The sequence below is a fragment of the Ambystoma mexicanum genome, chromosome 1p (genome assembly GCF_040938575.1).
Source record: "Ambystoma mexicanum isolate Mex_15411 chromosome 1p, UKY_AmexF1_1, whole genome shotgun sequence".
Lineage (NCBI taxonomy): Eukaryota > Metazoa > Chordata > Amphibia > Caudata > Ambystomatidae > Ambystoma > Ambystoma mexicanum.
Genome location: NC_090921.1, coordinates 460,100,466 through 460,118,358, shown reverse-complemented (window position 1 = coordinate 460,118,358; position 17,893 = coordinate 460,100,466). Strand labels below are relative to the sequence as shown.

General features: G+C 43.9%; 1 long non-coding RNA gene across 1 annotated transcript in view; it reads left to right on the top strand.

Moving 5' to 3' along the window:
- LOC138572965 (uncharacterized) overlaps positions 1-9,759 on the top strand; it is a 399,255-nt gene extending 389,496 nt beyond the window's left edge. Inside the window, exon 3 of the long non-coding RNA XR_011303916.1 lies at positions 8,444-9,759. This is a non-coding gene — a long non-coding RNA (uncharacterized lncRNA). The remainder of the gene's footprint in view (positions 1-8,443) is intronic.
- The last annotated feature ends 8,134 nt before the right edge of the window (positions 9,760-17,893 follow it).

The following is a 17,893-nucleotide window of genomic DNA, read 5'->3' as shown; positions in this document are numbered from 1 at the left end:
AGTGAAATGCGAGGCGCATAAAAAGGTGACATGTAAAGTGGGAGAAGGAAACGCATTTGCAGACAAGATTGTGAAACAGACTGCCACTGATTTGAGTACAAAAATATTGACGGTACAATCGGAGGAAGTGCCCTGCATGATAGAAAATGGAATTGTGACTGTTAAAGAAATGCAGGCGGAAGCTACCGCTGACGAATTGCAGAGATGGGCCAAGGGCTCTGCAGAACTGGATTTGGAGGGTTGCTGGGTGGACAAAAAAAATAGGAATTGGATGTTGCCGAATGCTTATTTAAATGCAATGGTCACAATGGCTCACAGTCCCACACACATCTGTGCGAAGATAATAGTCCAACATTTAGCCACGGTCTGGGAAAATCCACTCATAAAAAAGAATGCCGAGAGGCTGGTGCAAAACTGCATCACGTGCCTACAGCAAAATGTGGGAAAAGGAACAGTGACTCCAACAGGAAGTTTTGGACCTCCCTCTATGCCATTCGAAGTGATTCACTTTGACTTCATAGAGATGGAGAGATGCCAAAATCTGAAATACGTTCTGGTGATCATATGTGCATTCAGCAAATGGGTAGAAGCATATCCCTTGAAAGATTGCACAGCCATGAGCACGGCGAAGGTAATGCTAAAAGAGTATTTCTCTCGCTTTGGTCTGCCCCGTGTCATATGGTCGGACAATGGTCCGCACTTTGTAGGGGCAGTGATAATGCAGATTTGTGCAGGATTGCAGATTGATAAAAAATTCCATTGTTCGAGACATCCGAGTTCGGCCGGTCTTATTGAACGGCATAACGGAATTTTGAAGTCCAAAATCAGTAAGATCTGTGCAGGTAGCAAATTAAGCTGGGTAGATGCATTACCAATAGCGTTACTGTGTATGCGAACGTCAGTGCAGGCCAGATCTGGGCTCTCCCCCAATGAAATTATAATGGGGAGAGAGGCGAATGTGTGGTGCACACCTCAGCCTAAAAGAATGAGAGAGGTAGAATACCCTGTACTCAGCATTTACTGTAATCTGTTAGCAAAAAAACTGTGTTTGATTCATCAGCAGGTGCAGGAGGCATTACCGGTGCGGTATACTGGCCCAGGACATGCATTAGAGCCCGGAACCTGGGTGCTCATCAGAAACTATGAGCGGAAAACATCGCTAGCACCCAGGTGGCGTGGGCCTTACCAGGTACTTTTAACCACGCAGACAGCATTATGCGTGGATGGATGCAGGCGTGGATTCATGCCACGCACGCCAAGAAAGTCCCATCGCCATTCGACACATCAACTGATCGGGACAAAGACCAGAAAGAGATAGCAGTGGTTCCAGAAACGAAAAATGCCATTGCCAGTCCCTTGCCACAGAAACTGCTGGATCCTGAAACAAAGCCTGATGAGATTGCCATAAAAACGGAAGAGCAAAGAGTGCCTCAACGTTGTCAAGCAGATTCTCCATCTCTGCTGGCCGACATCAAGCGCATACCTCTGTGGCGCCCACCATCTTCTGTTGCGTCACAGCCTGCATTGTCGCCTGGGCACCCATCATCATCTGCCATTGTGCCCCAGGCTGACTCCAAACTCGAGACCGGAAGTGCACCCGCACTATTTGTTGATCACATGGTACCGGGAGCAAATCGGTACAACCTGTGGAGCAGAAAGAAGGAGTGATCACATTTTTTCATCTCTTGGTGAATTTCTTGCCTCTGTTTCCTATTTTCAGATGAAGTGGAAACCGGAGGCCTAGAGGAGGGTGGCGTAAGAGTTGTGCAAATTAGACAGCTCACGAAACGCAACTCCTCAGTGCTAAATCCATGTGTCAGGAACCCGAGTGAACAAGCGGGGTGCACGTGGTACAAAGGAAGCTGCTCTGAAATTCTAGAGCAATGTGCAAAATACACGGAGGCCTCGCTAGTTTAATAGGCAATCCAGGCAGACAGAAAACTGGCATAAAAAGATTGTAGACATTGATTGAACTTTTTCAACATCCTAAGAAGCACATGAACAAGAGATATTCACGACGAGCACAGCAGAAGAAGAAGGAAGAGAAGAAATGTCAGAACCAGCAAATGCCCCCTCTTGCACCAATGCTGATAGAGAATTAAACGTAGTATATAGAAAGGCGGAAAAAGGACATGGTAAAAAGAATTGTATGCTGGGTCTAACCATAGTAATGTGCATAACGGGTATATTAGCCCCAATGTTGACCATATCAGTATTATGGTACCTAGAGGAAATGCACCCTTTTGAAGTACTTTTGCCCATTATGAACATTTCCACAACAGAGAGCCCAGTCCATGTGATTTCCTCTACCTTGTCCCCAATGGAAGAGAAACATAGGGAAGGATATGGGAACAACACATTGCTGTTAATAATGAATATGATACACTCAATCCTAAGAAAAAATAATTGTTGGGTTTGTGCCCACCTGCCGAAGCATGGTGGTCAGGGAATAGGATGGTATGTACAGCCCCTGCCCTTAACCTCTGCATGTTATGCTTCTCTGAGTGCCCTATATTATGGGAAATGGAACGAAAGTGAAACTGGTCAACTAGATAAAACAAATATGAATGAATTCGAGGAAGTGATTATGAAACCGATGGGTTGCTCCATGGTCCACAAAAGACGATTAATTACACCAGCAATAATGCCACAGGATAGATTGTCTGTACCTTATAAAACTTCTGTGATCACGTTCTACATGAACCCACAGGGAAATAAGGATGCGGAACCCCCTTCATATACAGTGAATTATAACCCTCATTCTGTCCCATTCTGTTTAAAGAAAAAGGGTTCTTTCCAGGTAGGAACATTTACCAGATGCAGGAATATAGCATTCCTTGCTAAAGAAGTGGAACCAATATATGTGGGAGATCCTGTGTATTTCATATGTGGAGAAAAAGCATATCCTTGGTTACCTAGGAACTGGGGAGGTATGTGTCATTTGGGATTTCTGTTTCCTGGGGTGTTTCTTTTAAAAACATCAGACATAACCAAATTGACCAGGTCACGACCTTGCCTTAATATTGAAGACGGGTTGATTGAAGGGGACATAGCAAAATCATTCATACTATTTTGGGGCCAGGCGATAAACTCTTATAACAGAAGACGACTGTCTAGGATATTAGAAGAAACAATAAATGGAACCCCTGATATATTATATAATATGACTCTTGAAGAAAAAGGAATTAGATTAATGTCACTACAAAATAGAATGGCCCTTGATATAATCTTAGTTGATCGCGCCGGTGTTTGCAAAATCGTGGGATCAGCGTGTTGCGTATTTGTAAGTGACTCCTCCCCCACGATTTTTGAGGCGATAAGAAAATTGCATGTGTTAAGTTCTGATCTTCACCCCCCTGAAGGCGGTTGGGAATTGAACATAAGGTCCTGGTTCTGGGAACTGGGGATGGAAACTATTTGCAATCCTAGTAGCAATCCTAGGAATATTCGTGACAAGTTGTTGTTGCATACATTGTCTCCCCATAATATGTACTGAAATTAGCGAAGAGTGTGTACAAATGATGAAACGAAAAAACATTACTAAATCAAGCACTCGCCATAGTAACGAATCTGAAACCATTAAAGAATTCATGGCAATTGATATTGATAATAATAACGAGGAGACAAGTGTACATGAGTCCGAATTTGAATCAGATTCCGAATCTAATTCAAATACTTGGTCGGAGGAGGATGCAATGTATGGATGAGACGTTTGGCTTACGGCCAAGAGGAGGGTTTGTCAGTCCAGAAAAACCAAACACTGCCTTGAAGGTCTGGAAATGAATGATAATTGGTTGGCCGAAGACCAACCGCCTCATTTACAGTGTAAGAATATATATTCATTAGTCATTAGTTATTACATAGCTATTAGTTCAACTAGAGTGAAGCCATTTTAAGATGACCAGAATCGCCATTTTGTTTTCTCTCTCTGCTCTCTCTAACGTTGCCACTTTGCCTCATGTAAAACTGCTTTGCTTTAGATATTATTTTGTTTCAATGGTCCAAGGCTAAGAAACATGTTGAAACATTACACTGGAGAGCCAGACAGAAATGCCCGATTCCCTCCCTCACATATCCTTGAAGACAGGGAGCAAGGCATTTAATCAGTACACGAATGCCAGCGAGTCTCCTGAAAGAATAGCAATGTACGAAACTAGCATTTAGAGAGTTGAATTATGATCTTCTTTACGGCCCCCCTTTCTGAGCCCAGTGAGGCTCCGGAGAGTGGGCTGACCTCTAGAGCGAGAATCGAAACTAAGAGATAGAGAGGTCTGGTATGTGCCAGTCTCCTACACGCAGCTTGCCCATGAAAAACAGTAACGCTGTGTTCTCGCAAATAAAGAATGGTGTCTGTAAAATTGAAGATTACAAACCGGTACTAAATATGGTGGTCTAAGGTGTCATATTCGTCACACTGGTCAATCATCGCCTCTAATTCAAAGGGAAATGAATTGGGGGTGGCATCAAATGTCAAAAGGGTCATTACTGATTGTAAGATGCTCCGTTTGCATATATGTAACTGATGTACATTTCACGCTCTCTTGCGTCCCCCGAGGTCTGTTAGACACACGTCGCGGGGCGTGGGACCACTTAGCCAACTGGGACTACTTTATATTGCAATAAACCCTAGATTTTGGGAACAGAACCTTGTGTCTGGCGTATCCATTCGTGTGTGGTGACTACCTTGTTTCCACATCCGAGGGTCCCTCAGGGGCCCCTTCAGTGTGGCCTACTTCCCATTCATTTTCCCGTAGACAAAAAAAGTTAATTTATGCCAAAGCACACAGCCTAAACGGCTGGATGGATTTGGACCAGGTCCAAAACAACGCGGGCACGGAGCGTTGACTCGCAATCCTTTTGTGGTTTGGGGTTATTCCGTGCAGTGGTAATTTAAAAATTTGATGGAGAAGTGTGTGCCCCGTCCCCCTAAAAATTATTGTTATACCTACCATGGTGCATTGCAGGATCATGGTTTTCAGAAATGAAACGACCGGCATCTTGGTTTTCTCTCGATTCGAGAGATATTCGCGGCTATAGCCGAGATTATGGGAAAATGAAATGCAGTAAAAAGTTATTTGTAGGTCAGAAAACATACAAGTGTCATCAGGGTAGACATTTTGGAGTTGGAGGGGGCGTAGGGACCAAGTTTGCAGCTCTCAGAGCTGCTCTCAGTATACCCAGGAGAGAGCATATCTCTCAGGCCAGACGAGAGGCTCACTGGCTCCCCATCAAAGAACGTATTCTGTTCAAGACACTCACAATCACGCACCGATGTCTATCCCAAACAGCACCTACATACCTTGCCGAACAGATACAGCTAGCTCAATCACTCAGACCCAAGCGCGATCTATACTCTCATCAACTCACAATTCCCACATACAACAGAGCCAAAGCAGGTGGCGCCAGTTTCGAAGTGCTAGCACCAAAATCGTGCAACTCACTACCACCCAGACTTAGGCAAGAAACATCCCTCATAGCCTTCAGAAAGACACTGAAAACCATACTATTCAAATAGTCTGCATCCACTTTATTGTTCCATTGTAACCGCGGAACATGAATACTGTCTAAGATGTATTTGAATCTGTATCTGAGAGTTGTACCTGTTTATCTGGTACTAAGTGAATTTGCTGTAACAGCGCCATGATGCCTCAGGGCAGTTGTGCGCTTTATAAATGTAAAATAAATAAACAAACAAAGCTTTCCGTAACCTCGGCTATAGCTGCAAATAACCAACGTCTCGATGCAAACTGCATCACAGAAGCAGCATGTGTTCTGGGGTGAAAGGGAGAGGGCAGAGGAGGTGAGAAGGCTGTCTTGGCAGTGGGGGGAGCTGGCACATTTGAAGGGGGCAATTGGTGAGGGCAAAGGGGGCTGGGAAGTATTTTTTTTCTGTTGTTTTGACGATATTCACGGCTATATTCGAGGCTACAAAAGACAACAGATAGCCACGGGTATGTGTAGTTCGGTATGCATGGTTATATAGTTTGGGTTGTCAGTGTTTTATATTTATTTTTAAAGTTCTTGGTTCGGTATAGTCTCGTCTGGAAAAATCCCTGGCCATTTTGGATGTGTTTTCAGACTTTTGAGCATGTGAGACTTTGGAGAGAAATAGAAGGAATTAATATGAAAAGAAGAAATTGCGGTGCAGTTTTAGATGTACAATAGAATGTATGTTAGGGTGTGTATTTTCAGTTATGGTTTTATATTGTGTGGCGCTGGAATGTTAGCCTACCTAGTTTATTGTTACATATATTTATTATTTTTCAGCTATTTTATATAATTACATGAGCATTGTTTTTCTGTACTGATTATTCGAGTTCTATAGTAGTATAAAAGTTACAGTCAGTCCCCTTCTCAACTAACGTTTTGTAACCACGGCAATGATAAAAGTCAATGGGCCTCATTACGAGGTTGCCGGTCCGGATACAATGGTACCGGTAAGCTTACCGGTACTATTGTCACCGGACCGGCAAACTCTGAGTTGTGCTCGCGGGTGCCTTTCATTACACCAGGCATGGCCTGGCAGAATGAAAGGCACCTGCGAGCAAAGCAAGCCTGTAGCACCGGCACAGTAATGAACCATGCAAGTGCTAGAGGCATCCCCATTCCAATTGAGCCCTATGGGGCTGACATGGGAATAGGGATCTACCGGCACCCGCGAAAGGGCAATTACCGGGTCCGGCAGGGCCGGAATACCCTGGTAATTGCCCATTCACAGGTGCCAGATTGTCTTGCCAGTTTGGAGGTAGCCTTGCCGGTTTTACCAGCAAGACTACCTCCAACCGTGTAATGAGGCCCAATGAACTGTAGCCGCAAATATAATAAAAAAATGTTCTTATTTTTTTGTATTTGTGTATTTATATATGATATTTATATATGATAAGTAGTCCTTAAAAGGACTGTTTTGGGGCACACTGAGTGTAGAACTTTAGCACATCAGGAGTACTGTTTTGATGTTATGAAGGAATACTGCATTTTCTTCATCGGTTAGGTTTACTACGTCATGCCTATAGTAATTGGCCATGTAGAACTGTATGTTGTTCAAAATCCATAATGGGTTATGGTCTGTCATGAATGCTGAAATTGCTTTATTAACATTTCTCTGGGATTTCTCAATTTTACCATTAAATCTGGTGGTCCATCTCCATTGTTGGCTGTGAGTTAGATTTGAAAAGATGAAGATGGTGTGAGGAAATAGTTCCATTAGTTTTCCCATGTCTTGTTTCATCATTAAACTAAGGGACACTTCTCTTATATTTCCCAAGTCATTGCCTGCACAATGAATGAGTAGGACTTCTGGGTGCCCTGTACTTTTCAGACTTAACAATTTTGGAAGAATTTCAAACCACTGTATTCCTCGCATTCCAAAGCATTGAATTGTGAAATTTGACAAACCTAGGCCCATGGTAATATTTAGTTTCTCGCAAAATGCCAGCAACAATAACATCCAACTGTCTCGAATCAGCCACACAGTATTCATTGCAGACATGATTATATCTACAGTATTTCTCTGTTTCCAGGAAAATTATTCCTACTTTGAATGTCATCTAGTTTGTATGAGTGGGGTATGTATGATGTGTGTGTGTGTTGTAGTTTCTAATTGGTTGATGGTGCTGTTGTTATTATTCAATGCATTACTATTCGCTAGTAGACATCCACAGCACTCCTCTGTAGCCGCGGCTATATTAGGACAATTCACACATTGTGTGTATTAACTGCGGCTATATTTGTGGCTGTGTCTATAAACATACATCTTTTTTGCAATAATCATCTGATCCTGTGGATGATACTTATTTGTTCACTTATTTCCTTTGAAGGTTTGAAGGCCAATTTATTTTGATTTTGCATTTGCAGGAAAATGTTTGTGTAGCCACAGGTACAAACCAAGATCTTTAACCGTGTCGCCGCGGTGGGTAGAACATAGATTTCTGTCAGTTTCATTGTTTGCTATTGGTTGTTGTTACTTTTGCATTTATGTAGCGCTTAGTGATAGGTTGTGCTGACAATCTGTCAGCAATGTTAGTGGTTTTATTGGTATATAGTCCTCTTTTTTTCATATTCATTTTGGAAGGTATAAAAGACACCATTTTCTGAAGTTTTGTCCTTTTGGTTTTTGAACTCTTGCTGTGCACATGGCAGGAGTGTTGCTGGTGTGAAAGTAAATGTTGATCACTATTTACATATTTGAAGGTTTATTTGCAGTGTTGTGTGTGATAGAAGTAGAGTGCACTGCTATCAGATAGTGCTCTTTATTATTTTTTCATTTGCTGTGTTTGTGTGGCAAGTCTTTTTTGAAGGTGGTTTGATTTTACTTCTTGTACTTTAAATGTACTTTGAGGAATGCAGTACTTGTGGTTGTTTGGAGTGTTTTGTGAGGTAGTTCAATTGATGGTGCTGTGCACTTTTATTTTTGTAATGTGCTTATTTTTGTGTTTTCTTATAGCTGCATTGTTATGATCATCCCAGTGGATTTGCAGTACATGTTGGACACTTATCTCCAGTAAAAGGTGAACCTACATTCAAAGGACTGTGGTATGGCTGCAGCTGGAAACAGGAGATGGATGGAAAACTTTCTTGGTGACCTTTTTAGTGTTAATGATTTATCAGATGGAGTGCAATATCTCTCATTTCTTAATTGTGGCATCTCCCTTAACTATCCATTTGCAGCATCTTTTACACATGATGTGGGATTTATTGACCCACTTTTGCACTGCTATGCTGCATCACTCTGTTATGATGGTGCCAGAAACAGCAAAATGGCCGCAAAAACTCTTGTGCGCACCAAAACCCCTGAAAATGGCGCTTTTCCACGCGCAAAAAGATGGCTGCCCAATCTGCCACGCATGTTGTCAGTGGTGGAACAGAGCTCTCACTACTGAAATGTGTCACTGGGCTCCGCAACAATTGAAAGTGGAGTGCAGAAGGAAAAAGCACTGCTTTGCTAAATGAAACTCTAAGATTGCTTTAAATCTCTTTTTCTGTGCTGCTGAAACTTCAGAATGCCGGTACAAAACACCTTTAAAAAAAATTCAAAATTCTTACTGGGTGCTACAATTCACTTAATTATGAAATCATTGTGAACTTACAAGGACCTGAAAGGCTGAAAGCATAGAGAGATTTTCACAGCAAAAGTGGCCTGCCTGTGGATCTGTCAAAAATATCTGTGCAGCAGAGGGCTACTGTGATGACAGCTGTCAGGGGCCTGCCTGATTAAACTTTAGCATGTATAAACTGAAAATCAAATGTTTGCAATCTAAGAGGCCTGTTACTGATAGTAACCCATATTGTAATTGTTTGATCCCATGGTTTAAAATCTTGAATGAGAATTCTAGCTGTATTTGATACAACACGTTTGTTTTGTGCTAAGGAAACGGCCACAGAATTTAACAATTAATGTAAACCTGGCGGAAGCTGCAGAACTTGAATAACAGGTTTTTCTCACAGAAGGAAGGTCTTTCCCACCCGCAGGAAATCACAGAGAAGTGTTAATTACAGGGTAGGAAAGATCCTGGTCTACAGAGGCAAAAGGAGCAATGACAAGCTGCAGCTCAGGACATTTGAAGTGTGAGGACAGTCGTAAATGGCCTCTGCAAGGAACAAACATGGGCGATGGCTCCTGGGTTTCCAGGGAGAGATCAAGGGGTGGAGCCAAACAACCATTTGTTGCTTAACATGGACAAAGAACATATTTTAAAAAAGACTGCTAACTTACTAGTCAAAATTGTGAAAAATATAAAAATAAAAGAGTTGTTAATGTAACTTCTGGCTGCACGGGTGAGAACAGGCACCGGAACTGTGTGACATGTTCTGGACAGCAATGGCAAGAAATGTGATTTTACGCAAAATGTATTGCCGCTAGAATTGTGAAACTTTATACACTTATTCCCATGTTAAACACGCACACTTGTAGAAAATAGCTTTAAAATTGGACATTGTGTTCCTAGTGAAAAGGGCACAATTCTGTGAAAAGTGGAGACAACATCCCACAGCTACGGGGTTTTGAGGAATAGCTGCTATGTAAAATATGTAATCTGTATATGTGATTTTTATAGACCTTGCACATTTGGAAATATGTATTTTGCCAAAAGTAGATTTTGTGTTCCAGGGGCTAGAGGTGGATTCTCAGCCTCATAAAATTGCACCATAAAGATGACACTCCGTTTCTCTCCTCCTATCAAGGCAGAGAGTAGACTCTGACCCAATCACGTTTCAAAGGGGCAAACTTAGGCTAAACCGGCCCACACACCCCTTTATGATGTCATTTCATAGCATAAATAGAGACAGCTCACCACTCATAAGGACAGACAGATTCACTTTCTATCTTGATGCTGGCGGAGCACCCTGCTGCTGAACTCTACATCTTCCTTGCTCCAGACTCCAGAAACTTGGCAAAAGCAAAGGGCCTATTGCATAGCTGAACCATTCTCAGCTAGGCCTCAAATTCCAGAACAGAACCCCACATGCCTAAGAGGAAGCATCATAATACAGCCGGGCTGTGCTGTTACTGCTTGCCTGCTGAAGTGAAATATCAAGAAGGGCCGATCCGATACAGTGCAGTGCCGTGCTGTGACCAGAGCACCTTGCTGACCCTGTCCAGTCCTGTGCCGTGCTGTGACCAGAACGTCTTGCTGACCCTGACCAGACTCATGTGCGCAACCGTCTTTCCTAAACCAGATCCAATCCCCTGACCAGAACCGACAGTCCCATTTAAAAACTTATCTAGTGAGTATAAATAGGAAGAATTGTGTCACTAGCATATGTACTTTGCATAGTATTATCCCTATCTTAGACCCATCCTATCTTGGATTCAGAACCTGTATTGTTAGGAGTATCTTTGCATTTTCTGAAACCTCTCTACAAACCATCCTATTTTTCTCCGAACTAGTATTGTTAAAACTATCTTTGCGCTGATCCTTTTCTCATCTGAAGAAGGCGAGTTTCCTTTGCAGGCAGTCACCCTGATCAATTGACTGTGTCCCTGTGGGGTATTCATTTTGTTCATAGTCATCCTCTAGTGTAAGAAACCCATTTGTCAATTTTAAAAGCACATTTCTGTTTTCCATTCTTTTGCCTATCTCGAAAATCGACCTTCACTACAACGTCTGTAACTCCCTCCGTTTTTGTGATAGAAACAAAATTTCAATGTCTGCTTGTAGTTAACATCCACAGCTTTCCATCGCACCCAAATCAATGCGATTCTCCCGTTATCGCGAATATCATGCAGTGAAATGTTTGCCGCAAATTTTTGTTTTGGGAAATTTTTACACGTGTAAAACAGCTTTTAATTGCTTTCGACTTGAATTTTAAGATTGCAAATGTTTTCTTCGGATTAAATCATTGCTTGTGTTTGTGTGCAACTATCCAAAGGGGCTCCCATAAGAATTTATAACAATTTCAGCGATTTTGACCATATTTGGTGTTTGCCCAGTCCATCCTAAAGATAACCATTCTGACAGCTTGACAGTCAATTCCGTTTTCTCTTGTGCTTGAAAGGGGGAACGTGGGATTGATATTCTGTTTGAATTCTGCCTTTCCTGAATACCTGCTCTCTCCTCCCATCTCTTTACATTGCCTATTGCCTATTGGGTGTGCAGGGGGAACCTCTAACCACAGTGCTATCTGATGTGAACACACACAAAAGTATTTCTGTGCTGAATTGTTTTGCTCACTACTTACTCCTTGTTTATTAAAGAGATTATTCAGTGTTACCTCACCCCATTGGTGATTGTTGTGTACCTCTTAAGACATATTGTTATTAAATTTTAAATACATAAATAAATATTTACCTTTGCAAACCAGCCTGATTCCTGGTTCATTGTGACCAGGGGAAGGGGCTCCAGGAGAAGGGAGTGATATGAGTGGTATATCGTTCAGAATAAAGAACTTTTAGACAAAAGTAAATAAGGATTTCAGTTGTGCACTACATGCTAGGCGTTGACATGGGTATGTGCCGGATTGAAATCACTTACAGCTTGGTGGCTCGTCACGAGATCCTGAATTAGACGTACCACTTGTGACAGTCTAACACAGCGTGCTAACTGACGGGGTACATGAACCTTGTTGGGCTACCATACTGTGCTACACTGTAAAAACACCCTTCAATAGAAATACTCAAAGGAGTTAGGCCTGTTTTGCAAAAGTAAAGTAACCCTGAGATAAGCCAGAAGGAAATTAATATTTTCGGAATGGCGACCCTAGTGGAAATCAGTATTGCAAGGGAACACCCACTGCACAAATTGTTTGTCAGGGGTGAATGGGTAGAGCATGATGAGAAAGTTTGGCTGCAGGAAATCAAAAAACAAGTCACTGCCTCAGAATTAGATATATGGCAGGACCAGGGTCCATTACACAAGGCATTTAGTGAATTGTATATGGCCCCAAAAGTAAAAGAAGAGCAATGTAAAATTGCCAAAATAGCGGCTTACCTGTACCTCCACATTGGAGCAATACAGGAAAAATATGCCAAAAGCCTAGATCTGGCAAAGAGGCAAGTGCAATCCCTAGAGAAACCCCAAACTGATCTGGACTGTGCAGAGCAAAGGCTACAAAAGAGCCAAGAATCAAAGAGAGAACCCAGACAGTACCTGACAAACGTAAAGGAAGACCTGGATCTCCTGCAGCAAGAGAAGGAAGAGCAAGATACCAAAATACTGACACTGCAAAAAGAGTTTCAAGAAAGGTTGGATTCTCTACAACAGAGCCAACAATAGCTGGAGCAACAATTAAATTATAATAGAGCCTGCACAGGGCAGATGGTTGCCCTGGAAAATCAGATTGATGAACTAAAGGAGGAAAATAATAAATGAATAGTGAAGGATCTACACCCTCAAACAGATTTTGATGAGGAGCGCCAGAAATTATATGCCATTAGAAAACAAAGGGACGACCTGGCTGCACAGAGGGGCACTCTAACTCAGGAAAGGGACGCCTTAGGCCAGGAAATCAGCCATTTAAAAACCAAGTTAGAAGAAAATCACCTGACCCTTCAGGGACTGGGTGAACTCAAAATGGAATATGAAAAGCTGTTAGAGGATACCAGGAGGATGGAAGATGCTCTGGCAAAGAATAATCAGGCCAATAAGGACCAAACTCAGGAGGTGAGTCTCCTGCAGCAGAAAATGGCCCAATACTCCCAATTCAGACAGGAAGCACAGAGAGACAATGAGGCTCTCTGTGAAAAAAATGACCAGCTTCATAGACAGATAGCCATGCAGGAACAACTCATAGAGACCAGTAAGGCCTTAATATAGGAGCAAAAGGGTCAGATTCTTGCATGTCATCAGGGAGCAGGGGCTGAAAGAGATGAGGTTAGATGGGAGAGGGAAACCCCTGAGCATAACCTCTGGAACCCTGGCATCAGGGACTTTAATCCCTTCAATTCCATGGACTCTGCCACCCCCATGTCCACTGGCTTATATGAACCAAGGGCCACGGGAATGGTAGACTTCAACACAATGGGAAATATGGGACTAATAGGTCAGCGCCTCCCAGAAATGGATGGGTGGCCATCTCTGTACAGGTTCCCAAGTTATTAGGGCCTACCACAAAAATGCCAAATATTCGGTTTGGGAGCACCTTGAATTGTTTGAGCAGATGATGGAGACTTTCCACCTGAAGGATAGACAAAGCTGTATTCAGTAGGTAAAGTGGACATTTTCACCTGAGTACTCCGGCTTCTTTGCGGAGCTGGTGGATCAGAACCATTCCAGATGGTCCACCTATAGGGCGGCCATCCTGAAACATTTTTCTATTCATAGAAACCCTCAAGAGGCCCGCAAGGTAGCCTAAAACCTACAATGTGGGGAAGACCAGGCCCCACAAGCATTTGTCCAGGAATTGAAACGCGTCTTTGCGCAGACCACTAGAAGGGTGCGCACTGACAGTAAGGAATTTGTGAACACCTTCTTTGAGGCTCTCCCTAAATATATTATGACCCAGCTAGTGAGTGACTTTCATGAGAAAAGCAACGCGCATCTATGAAGTGCAGAAGCCACTAGAAAGTAAAAATATTAGCAAAAGCCCCAAACCAACCAACACCCCTGCTGCTGCCAAGGTGGCGGAGGTGAAGGTTGCCCCCATTTTAGATCTGGAGATGGGGGGCCTAAAAACCTTCCTGCGCAGAATCCGACCAACCACAGACCCAGAAGGCCCTCGGGCCAATCCCAAACAGGGAGTCAGGGAGGTAACCCCACAAATGGGACCCCTAAGTCCCCTGACTACATCAGCCCATGCTACAAGGACAACAGACCAATCCTGGGCTATTTGTGGACTCCCCCAGCCCAGAGGGGGGGGGATCCAACCAGACAGCTGGAAACTCAGGAAACTTCCCTCCTCACTTTCCCCAGGAGGGCAGTAATCCCCCAAATGCTGGACCAAATTTCTTTCCACGGTACCAGCCAAACCTCAACCCCCAAAACAAACCTTCTTTCTTTCCCCACTTTCCTGAGTCCAGACAGCCCAATCCGGGAGAGGGGAGGCCAAGGGTGGAGGGGTACTCAAACTATCCTAACCAGGGGTATTATGCGAGAAGAGATAGTTACCCTTCCCGGGATCAACCCAGGGTAGACCAGAGGACCCCGTACCAGCCAGAGCGGGTGTCCCAACTGGAGCGCCAGGTCCAGAACATGGCACAGGATCTGGGCCGCATGCTGAGGGCTCAACAGAACCCTCAGATGAGCATGGTGGCCCAGACCTCCTCAAATCCAGTGTCTGGTGCTCCAGAACAATGACAGGGGAAGAACCCCGACAACCAACCGGTTCCCAGGGAGGAGGCACAAGGGGAAGGGGGGTGTAAAGCCTTAGAGGAAGCTTCCTTCCCCACTTGTGTAAAGCCCCTGGAAACACAGGAACTGGAACCAAGATCTCCTGCCCCCAAACGTCTGCAACACCAAGGAACAGAGGGTGGGTATGAAAAATAAAGAGCCTAAAAAGGCCCATTTTGTGGAGGAGGTGCAAATCTTCCAGTTTGAAGGAAAGGGGTCCTCAGAGGATTCTGGGAAAAGGGTTTCTCCTTCAGGGATGGGGGAACTCCTCCCAAAGAGAAATGGGTCCGAAAGGATCCCAATCCAGACTGGGTAGATGTGGGGATCGAGTTAAAACCGCCCATCATCAAACCCCAGAATGACCAGCACTAAAATCCCCTTGTTCAAACCCATTCTGTTGACTGCCTCCAAAAAGGGAGGGGGGGCAGCCCAGAATCAGAACCAGGGGAGCCCAAACCTTCCCCCATATCTAGCTGTCAACTTTTTCTTACAGGTTCCTAAAATCCCAAACAGAATCCTGCCCAAATCACCTCTCTGTAGGTATCCAAAGCAAAGAAATCAACCCACCAATTGGCCAAAAGTGTGCATTATCTTTGCCCCCTTGAGAAAAAGGAGGGAAGATTTTATGCCCCGGTCCAAATACAGGGGCAATGTACAATTTTGGCACTGGTGGACACTGGATCCCAAGCCACCCTTCTGTCAAAAAGGGCCTTTGATCAGCTGAATTCAGGAAAGGGGGAGAAATACCAAATCCCTCTCACCCCTCTTCCTGGACAACTTCAGAACTTCGATGGGAAGGAAATTCCTGTCGAGGGGACTGCGGATTTAGACATTAAAATTGGGCGACACAAGGTGAAGCACCCGTTCATAGTTGTGACTCCAGAGGGAACACCATGTTTACTAGGGAATGACATCCTGCGTAGATTGTCTCCCCTCATAGATTGTGTAAGCAAGGTCCTCTGGACCCAGACTTATAAACCAATAAAACTGAAACAGAGTGTCAACCATGTTAGTTTAAATGGCACATGCCATATGGTTGAACAAAAACCGGACCACATTGAATTTAATTTCCAGAATAATCAAATCCCAGACGTGACAGTAATTGCAGTATGACAACAAACTGGTGATGGGGAGTCCTCTCTATTTCTGAAAATCAACCTTCCTTCCAGTCTAAGGTGGCATTTCACACTGGAAGGAAACACTCTGAAATTCTATACAAATTCACAATCAGAAAATCCCATTCCTATAGTCCAAAAAGATGAGAAATCAGCTCAAAGTTTGGCTGGTATTCAGAAAATTGGAGAACAGTTGTTCATCCCTATTCAGTTAAATGAGGGGAAGGACTCTGTATGTGGGAACAACGGTAAGAGCTTCATCAGCGAGGCCATGTTCTGCAAACTCCCAAAAGATCCAGCCATTCCCACATTTAAATTGTTAGACAAATGGGAAATGGACCTGCAAACACCCAATTCCAAACATCTCCTGCCTCGCAGGTGTATGCTCAGAATTTCCATAGGCAACAAGAGCATAGTCCATAATTGTTGGGTCGAGCGAGATGTCCCTGCTGCATTTTATTTAGGCAGTGACATTCTCAATCGCTTTTCCATTAGTTTGGACTTAATAAACTTCAAAGCCTGGTCCCGATTAGCGGGTAATACCATGGACTTTGATGACCCAGAGAAAGCATTTTGGTCAGCTCAAATGCTGCCATTTGCAGTTGAAATTCAGATTGGAGAGGAAGTTACCATCCCAGAACGGACCCGACAATTCTCACCGGAAGTCAAAATTAAAAGAGCCAGAAACTGAAAAATCCTGACGCCTATGTTCATCTCAATGCTCATTTCCAACTGCAAGGGTTGGGGGTAAACCCAACACCACTAGTCAACATAGAACACAACACCATTCAATAGAGGTGGATAACAGCGACCTAAAGATTATTCATCTGGACGCAGGCACCATTATTGGAATGGCGGTTGATGACCGACATTTTTCCATAGATTTAGGTAACAAACTGTTAGGACCAATCCCCAAGCACTGTTTTGACAGTGATAGCGACGATGACACAACACCAGACAGGATCTTTACCCGGCAGGGGGGAATTTCCTGGTGTACTCTTCCTGCCCTTATGGTAAGGAAGATGTGACCTGTGACTTCAGGAGGGATGAGGTGATTGTTCAAGTCCACAAGGACTGCCTTCCCCACCTGAAGCCATTAGTCCAAATCAGCACTTTGACCAGGGACTTCTCCACCCAGCTGGAGGAGCCCGCTGAGATAGCCAAACCAGAAGTATTTCCAGGCTTCAGGCAGATGGTTGAAGAGAGAGTCAACCTAGCTGATGCCTGTGAGACTCTGGAGCAAAGGCAATAATTGAAACAAGTTTTCTTAGATTTTCAAGATCTCTTTGCGGTGGACTCATATGACTGTGGACATCCACCACAACAATTCTCACGGACCCTGGCATGACTCCAGTGTTTGTGAAGCAATATCACTTGCCTCTCGCATCAATGGAGTTCCTTACTGAAATAATTAAGATCCTTGAGTCCCGTGGGATAATTCTTCCAGTCCACAGCACCTTCAATAATCAGGTGCTTGGGATTTTGAAACCTAACAACCAGTGGAGACTCTGTGCTGACCTCAACAAACGGGTCCATACTTCCCGATGGCCTCTTCCCTACATTGACCAAGGGCTGGCCCAGATCCAGGGGTCGAAGGTATTCACCGCCATTGACCTGACCAATTGGTACTGGACTGTGCCTGTCAGTAGGGAGGACCAATACAAGCTGTTCTTTACCTTCGGGAGGCAGCAGTACACTTGGACCTGGACTCCCTTCGGATACATCAACTCTGGCAATGAATTTAATATCTTCTTGCATAAGGCCATGCCCGACTTCGGTGAAAGGGGTAACCAGGCCTATGTAGATGATGTTCTAGTCAAAAGCTCAACTGTGGAGGAACACATAGCAGAGATCCGTTATGTCCTGATACAGTTGAGGGCTGCCGGAGCAAAACTCCCTTTCCAAAAGGCACAGTGGTGAAGAACCTGTGTCAATTTCTTGGGGCATGAGGTAACTCCTCAGGGTCTCTGTCCCCAGGAAAAGAAAGTAGAAGCCCTCCAGAAAATAAAAGACCCC